This window comes from Leuresthes tenuis, unplaced genomic scaffold (genome assembly GCF_036924035.1).
Source record: "Leuresthes tenuis unplaced genomic scaffold, fLeuTen1.0.hap1 SCAF_7, whole genome shotgun sequence".
NCBI lineage: Eukaryota > Metazoa > Chordata > Actinopteri > Atheriniformes > Atherinopsidae > Leuresthes > Leuresthes tenuis.
Genome location: NW_027325361.1, coordinates 34346978 through 34354490, shown reverse-complemented (window position 1 = coordinate 34354490; position 7513 = coordinate 34346978). Strand labels below are relative to the sequence as shown.

At 39.8% G+C, this 7513-nt stretch overlaps 1 pseudogene; it reads right to left on the bottom strand.

Moving 5' to 3' along the window:
* Window positions 1–1873: 1873 nt before the first annotated feature.
* Window positions 1874–3542, bottom strand: LOC140312462 (general transcription factor II-I repeat domain-containing protein 2A-like; annotated as a pseudogene).
* Between the last annotated feature and the right edge of the window lie 3971 nt (window positions 3543–7513).

The following is a 7513-nucleotide window of genomic DNA, read 5'->3' as shown; positions in this document are numbered from 1 at the left end:
CTACAGGGCGACATCTTCACTCTGATCAATATCTATATATCATAATATATTATATTTCATTTTACAGGGAAGAACTTATATCAATTAGGCCCATGGCAAAAAAAATGCATGAATTAGGCTAGCACAAATTAATAAATTTGCAAGAAAAAAATGCACATTTCTGAGACAAAACGAAATTCCTTGTTTGAAAATAATAGATGTGCTTCATCGTTATCTTCATTTCATAATAATAATAGAAATGCATAGGGAATTATATGTAATACTCTGATAAATATCATAGGTATTTAATTTATTATTTTCATGGGAAGATGTTAAAATGTATAAATAATTTATGTTTAAAATGAGTGATTTAAAAAATATAATTTCATTCATAGAAATTATCCGGTTACGTGCGTCAGTTCATGACCTTAAAGTTTTTTTTACACTTCCGGGAGAGAGCCCCGAAAAGACGAGAAAAGAAAAAGCACCACTAGGAGACGAGCTGAGGCTCCTGAACTGTGTGCGTCGTCTGGGTCAGTGGTCCCCAACCACCGGGCCACGGACCGGTACCGGGCCGTAAGTCATTTGTTACCGGGCTGCACAGAAAAAATAAATGATTTATATAATTTCTGTTATATTGCTTATTAGAGTCTGAAAGATGTTTTATTTTAAAAAACGACCGGATTCTCTTGTGCTGCTTAACATCCGCATGTGTCTCTTGACACGTAAAGATGTCTCGGTCACGTGATGCGTCATTCCAAAACCAAGGCCGCAAACCAGCGAAAATGAGTAAAAAACAAACATCTTTGGAGAAAAGGCCAACTGAGGAGACAGAAGAGGAGCCTTCGACCTCCAAGAAGAAAAAGAAAGCTTCATTTAACAGACAATACCAGGAGTCCTACTTAAAATTTGGATTTATCGCCAAGCCCGCTTTGCGTGAAATGTGGCGACAAGCTAGCAAACGAGGCGATGAAGCCTTCAAAACTCAAGCACCCTGGATTAAAAAACAAGCCTTTGGATTTTTTTTAAAGAAAAAAACGTGAGCAAGAAAGACAGAAGCAATTACTGAGGGCCACCATTTCAGTAAATGCAAGTGCACTGAGAGCATCATACTTAGAACTTAATCTGTCACTTCAGGGGAAAATGACAACTGTGTTCAAGTTGGCAGATAAAGTAGCTGCATTCAAAGCCAAACTGGAATTTTGGGGACGGCGAGTGGACGGAGGGATATTTGACATGTTTCAATCATTAGCGGGGATTTTGGAGGAGGACACTGCGCCTGAGCCAGCATTCTCCCAGCTACTTCCCGACCACAAAAGACCCATGAACGGCGAGGGAATCCAACCGGGCGAATCCAGCATGTCCGTGCAACAAGAAGATCAGCTGCTGGAGATCGCAAATGACGGTGGCTTTAAACGTACATTTGAGACAACCACTCTGCCGATGTTCTGGATGAAAATCAAGGCAGAATATCCTGACATCGCCACAAAAGCACTGAAAACCTTGCTACCATTTCCAACATCCTATCTTTGTAAAGCGGGCTTTTCTGCAGTGACAGCAACCAAGACAAAGTTACGGAACAGACTGGACATAAGGAACACACTTCGAGTGTCATTGTCTCCCATCACCCCTAGATGGGACCGGCTCGTTGCAGAGAAACAAGCCCAGGGCTCCCACTGATTCAGCGATATTGCGAGTTGTATTTTTCAGTTGTATTTTCAGTTTGTTTTTTTCATGCCGGTCTGTGAAAATAATGGCTATATAAAACCGGTCCGTGGTGCAAAAAAGGTTGGGGACCCCTGGTCTGGGTGGAGTGTTGTCGGTGGCGGACTGTGAACTTGGAACTGTGATTGACCAACGTGCTCGGAGGGTCTGTGAGTTGGACTCCACACCGCTATCTTGTGTTGGTGAGAAACAAGGCAAGTTCAGTAGCGGGAGCTAGGCAAGCGCTGCGGGAGAGCGTGGGGTTGCTGCTGTGGGACGGAGGTTTGTCGTTGCCAGTTGCTGTGGTCGGAGACGACTGCGGGGGATCCTTAAACTGCGGCCTGGCCCGGCTGTTTTCCCATACACCCGGAGGTACGACAAAATAAAGGTTTCACTATGACCTCCAACTGAAGCGCGCCAACGTTTATAGACCAAGAGTGCACTTAAAGCGGAAATAAATTTTCACGTGTCTCTGTGGTTGATAATATACATTGTAAACTGAGATCCTGTATTGATTTTATTGATTTGTGACTTATTCTTAAAGCATTATATAAATGTTACAGGTCAAGTGTATCCTCTATAGCAGGGGTGGGCAATTAATTTATACAAGGGGCCTCATGAGAAACCTGAATTGTGTCAGAGGGCCACACCGACGATAACTTGAACTTAATTCTGCTCAACTTTACTCCATTGTAAAATGCACTAAAATACAGTATCTGAACAAGTTTATAGAAATACAGCAATACAACAAACAATAACTTGTAATGTTTTCCACCTCATTTAACTCTTCAGTGAGAATAATCCAGTCTGTTCTGGGCTTGAACAAGGGCATTGGAATCTGGCTGAATGTCTGAGGTGGCTATGCGAAGGACAGCTGAGAGGTGGTCATCTGTGATAGAGGATCTGTGTTTGGATTTGTTGAACTTCATCACTGAGAATGTCTTTTCACATACATTGTAGATCCAAAGAGGACTAGAATCCTCTGAGCATGCCTCCTCAGGTGTGGAAAGTTCTCTTCTTTGAGGGAGGAGTAAAAGTCCAGCAGTGAGACTGACCTGAAGTGCAGGAGTTCCATCTGAACATCACTTGGTGCATTATCCACACTGCAGTTGAAGGGAGACGAAACCATGTGCATTTCACTTTCAAGAGTTTTGAAATCTTGAAATCGCCTCAAACTCTCCATGCAGTGCTTCTAACATGAATTAGTACTTGTGGAGGTGATCGGCTGATCTTGTGGCTTCCTTTAGTGTTGGCAGGTGGGTCAGAATGTTGTCCTTTACTTGGCTTGAGAGAAGCTGCAACTTTCTCATGAAAGCCTTCACTTCACTGTACATCTTATGTACAAAAAGGCCCTTGCACTGCAGTTTGACGTTTAGTTCATTCATGAGTGCAGTCACATCCACAGTGAATCCAAGGTCTGCCACCCAGTCTTCATCTGAAAGCTCTGGGATGTCGTGTCCTTTCTTCACACAGAACTCCTGAATCTGGTCTCTCAGGTCCCAGACACTTTTCAGCACTTTGCCCAGGCTGAGCCACCTGACAGCGCAGTGATAGCTTATGTCACCACGTCCAATCTCATTTTCCTCTAAAAGTGCAACAAATTGCCTGTGATTTAATGCTCTCGCTCTGATGAAGTTAACTGTTTTAGTTACAGCATCAACAACATGTTTCATTTTTAACACTGTCTTGCACAACACTTCCTGATGTATAATACAATGCAAAAATGTCAATTTCTGCACAGGGTTAATTTCTGTCACTTTATCCTGCATTCTCTTTAAAAGTCAAACATTTTACCCTGTCAGATTTGGACAACCGTCTGTTGTCACACTTGCCAGCTTGTCCCATTTCAGTCCTAACATGTCCAAACATGCATTTACCTCTGTGAATAAGTCATTACCAGTGGTTGTCCCTTTCATTGGATGCATGGCTGCCATGCATGACGGCTGCATCTCTGGGGGTGTGAAGTTTGGTAAAAAGTCCTTGCTGGGTTTGCAGTTTTGCTAGCAACGCATCAGACTCCCTTGCACGCTCTTTGTCAGTCAGATTTCTGTATTTATCCTCATGCTTGGTGGTGTAGTGGCGATTCAAATTATAATCTTTAAACACAGCGACCTGTGTACCACAAATTAAGCACACAGCGTTACCTTTCATTTCTGTAAACAAATACTTGGCAGTTCATGTCTTGTTGAAAACACGGCATTCGTTATCAACTTTTCTTTTCTTAGCCTGAGTTGACATCTTGGGGTAATCTGGCAAGCATCACTTGGCTGTTCACCTTCACTCACAGCTCACGCATGCGCACGCACATACGTCCACATGGCAGTAACACAAATGTAGCGCTTTCAAAATAAAAGCAGCACAGTTGTATTGCACGCACGACATAGATATTTGTTTAATTTATGTTGTAATTTATGGTTGGCAGGCGGGCCGGACAGGGACGCACAAAGGGCCGGATGTGGCCCGCGGGCCGTAATTTGCCCAGGTCTGCTCTATAGTCTCCGACTGTTAATTTAAAAGTGAGGATCATACCGTACCCTAGACCGACTTACAATTTGAGATGTGACTTTTACCACAAGACGTTGGATAGGAGTTAAGCTTCATCTTTAAGCATAAGGTGGGTTTTAACACACGAGCTGGTGGTAAAAGGGTTACATATAATTAAGGGAAATCATAAATATACTGTATGTTATATTCAGAAGAAGAAACCGTGCACTAAATAAATGCTCACCTGCTCAGAAGTTTGTTTTGAATAGCATGTAAAAGAATGGATGCATGACTGAAAGAAGTCAGCTTTGCTCCAAACTCGCTAACTTCTCTTAACAGCGGGTGTGTTTTAAATTGAGGCGGACATGTCACAGTCACGTTAAAGAACAGCTGTTACACCGACAGCTGTGTTTATGGACAATATATGAAACGCTGTGGATGATAAAATTTCTTCGTTTTTGATGGTACTTATTAATTATTATCAAAATCTGCTTAATTTACCATAGCTTATTTTGTCAAACAGAGACTGTGTAAAATTAAAAAAATCAACCTTTCAAAAATGCCAAATTTAGTTTAGATTGATTTTCAAACTACACATGCAGGTTTTTTCTGTAACAGTTACTATATCTAATCGACATTAATTAACCCCAATTCCAGTTTTTACAGTGTAGGTTTCCTTATTGGAATATTACATCAATTGACCAAACATAAGAAAACTCTATTTTGTCTGAGAAGGGAGACTTAATTGCAGGTGTTGTTGGGAAGTCAAACTAATGCTCTTACATTTCATGAACATCCACCCAACATTGTAAGAGAGACGGAATCCATCCAGAGAAAATCAAAGTTTGATGCAGTCTAAGTCTAAGATCACCTTTATCTACACTTGTTTCCCTCCAGGCACAGACCTATTTATATCCAGAGGGGAAAAAAAACACTCAGTGAGAGAGAGACGGAAGCAGAGACACAGAAAGAAAAGATTGATAGAGACTCTTCACCAGGTACCATTCTTTTTTTTTTAAAACTGATGAAAACCTCTGTCAACCTGGACATTGTTTCCCTCCCTGCCAAAGGATCATGGGATGTTAGGATGTATGTGTTTGTATGAGATAACTGGCTCTGCCACTGAGCTGAGACAATCATGTGCCAATGGTTTTCCTCTCTGAGTTTTCCACATTTTTCTTCATAATTTAGTTTTTCACATTTATTGTGTGAAGGTGCCAAAAATACCCACACCTAAGTGTCCGCACCCACACACACTATGTGTAGATTATTTTTTCCTGTCAACTATCTATGGCATTAGTTATTTTATCCACCTACTGGTATAGTGTGACATAATATTTTATTATCCATTATTATAATTCGATCTTTGACCTCCAAATTAACTGTCATAACTTCAACACATGCCACCCCAAAAACTCTCACTTTTGGATTAGTGTTGGCTGTATTGTTAATGTTCACTGTGTAATAAGCCATATTTAATCACTTTACACAAGAAGTGTCACAGTCGGCTATAGAAGTTTATGTTATGTCACAGTTTGTTTAATCATGGTTTCAGTTATGTTCTAGTCCTGTTTTTCCCCTGCCACCTCAGTTCACTCAAGTCACCTGGTTAATTGTTCACAGCTGCACCTCATTCACTGATCACTCCCTCCACAGTATTTAGTCTTCTGGTTTCCTTTCAGTCACTGCAGAATCCTTACCTCACTATCCCTTCATGCTTCCACGAAAAAGATAAGTTTGATTGCCAGCCTCATAGCCGTTTAAGATAGCCATAGTCAGTGTTTTTTCATAGCCTGGTTTTGTTAGTGTCTTTTTTTTATGTTAAGTATTTTTGATAATCCGGCTCTGCCGCGCCTTTTGTTCCTGCTCCCCGTTTTGGAAATAAACCTTTTGATTTTTGGAAAAGAACTGCATCTGGGTGCCTTCTCGCACCACGCATCGTGACAAGAAGATTAAATAACTAAATAGAAATGAGTCCTAATAGAAAGATGTGAGCTCATGGTGAGTTTTTAGAAAATGAGACTGATAAAATTCCACTGAGGATAAACGCAGGTAATTTTTTTTTTACCCATGTTGGGCATATACAGGACAGCAACACAAAAACTAAATGTTTATGGTGTTGAAACAAGAAATTAGAAGCTATTTGCAGAGGGTGGAGCATATTTTTGAAAGCTTTGCTTGACAAGACATAAGAAATATCTCTCTGTCAGTCGATATCTGTTGGTAAACTGTTAGTTCACACAAATTCTCTCACGCTGGGTGATCAATTGCATGAATAGATCTATACTCAACAAAGAACAATCATCATGTGTCGAATAGAGATCATCTCTGGGCAGACATTTGCAGCTCATGTTTATTATTTTATGTTTCCATATGGCTTTGTTTTTCAGCCAGTTTTGTTATCTTCTTAATAGGGATCTTAAAGCTATTTTCTATTTAAAAATTCAAAGACAAGTAAGAATGCAGAGCTACTTTGAGAGAAACTGGATTAAATTCAAATCCCTAGAAGGTAGTTTTTCACTGCTTGTATTTTGCATCTAATACTTGTTTAGTCTAGTACCATCTAGTATTGCTAATTATTCAGTCTTGTAATAAATTCAGTCTTGGAGCTGTGAAGTGTACCAGTGAATTGAGGTTTTTGTTTCGCTCGATAGTGCCACAATATCTCAAATGTTAGCAGATGCCTTTGGTCTATGACACTTTAGATCTAGTTTTTAGGAATTTATCCTGGAGATGCAATTTTCAAGAAAATTCTTGTTATAAATTATGTTGTCTTGAAATTACATCCTCTAGTACACACGGCTTTCTATGGATTTTGAGGTGCTGGCAATAGAAACACTAATGTCATAGATCAGTGCCTGTGGTTGCAGTCCTGTTGCTGTGTATTGATTGATTTCCTTGAGTGCTTGTTTACATGAATTTTAAACTTTCAACTATAAATAAAGTTGGGATGATTTTAACTGCTGATAAAAGCAATGAAATATTACAAACAACAACAAAAAAAACATTGAACGTATTTGGGTTTTTCCCAAATGTTTGACTATTTAGAGTGACTATATTTTCTACAGTACAGCATACATGTGAAAATATTGAAATCTCTCTCTGTTCAGCTTGGTGGCTTTCTTGTGCAAAGGAAACAATAGTTATGTAATTCAACTATTCTGTAAGTATAAACTTTTAAATATGGTTTATTTATAGATAATCTGTTTAAGCATGGCAGTATATTTAGTTAAATTTGCTTCATGAGGAACGGTACTACTACTGCCAGACTTGGTGTCTAGAGACAGTGGAACTGCCAGGATTTAATATTCTTTTATGTATTTGTAAAACCTAGTTTTAGCTTTCT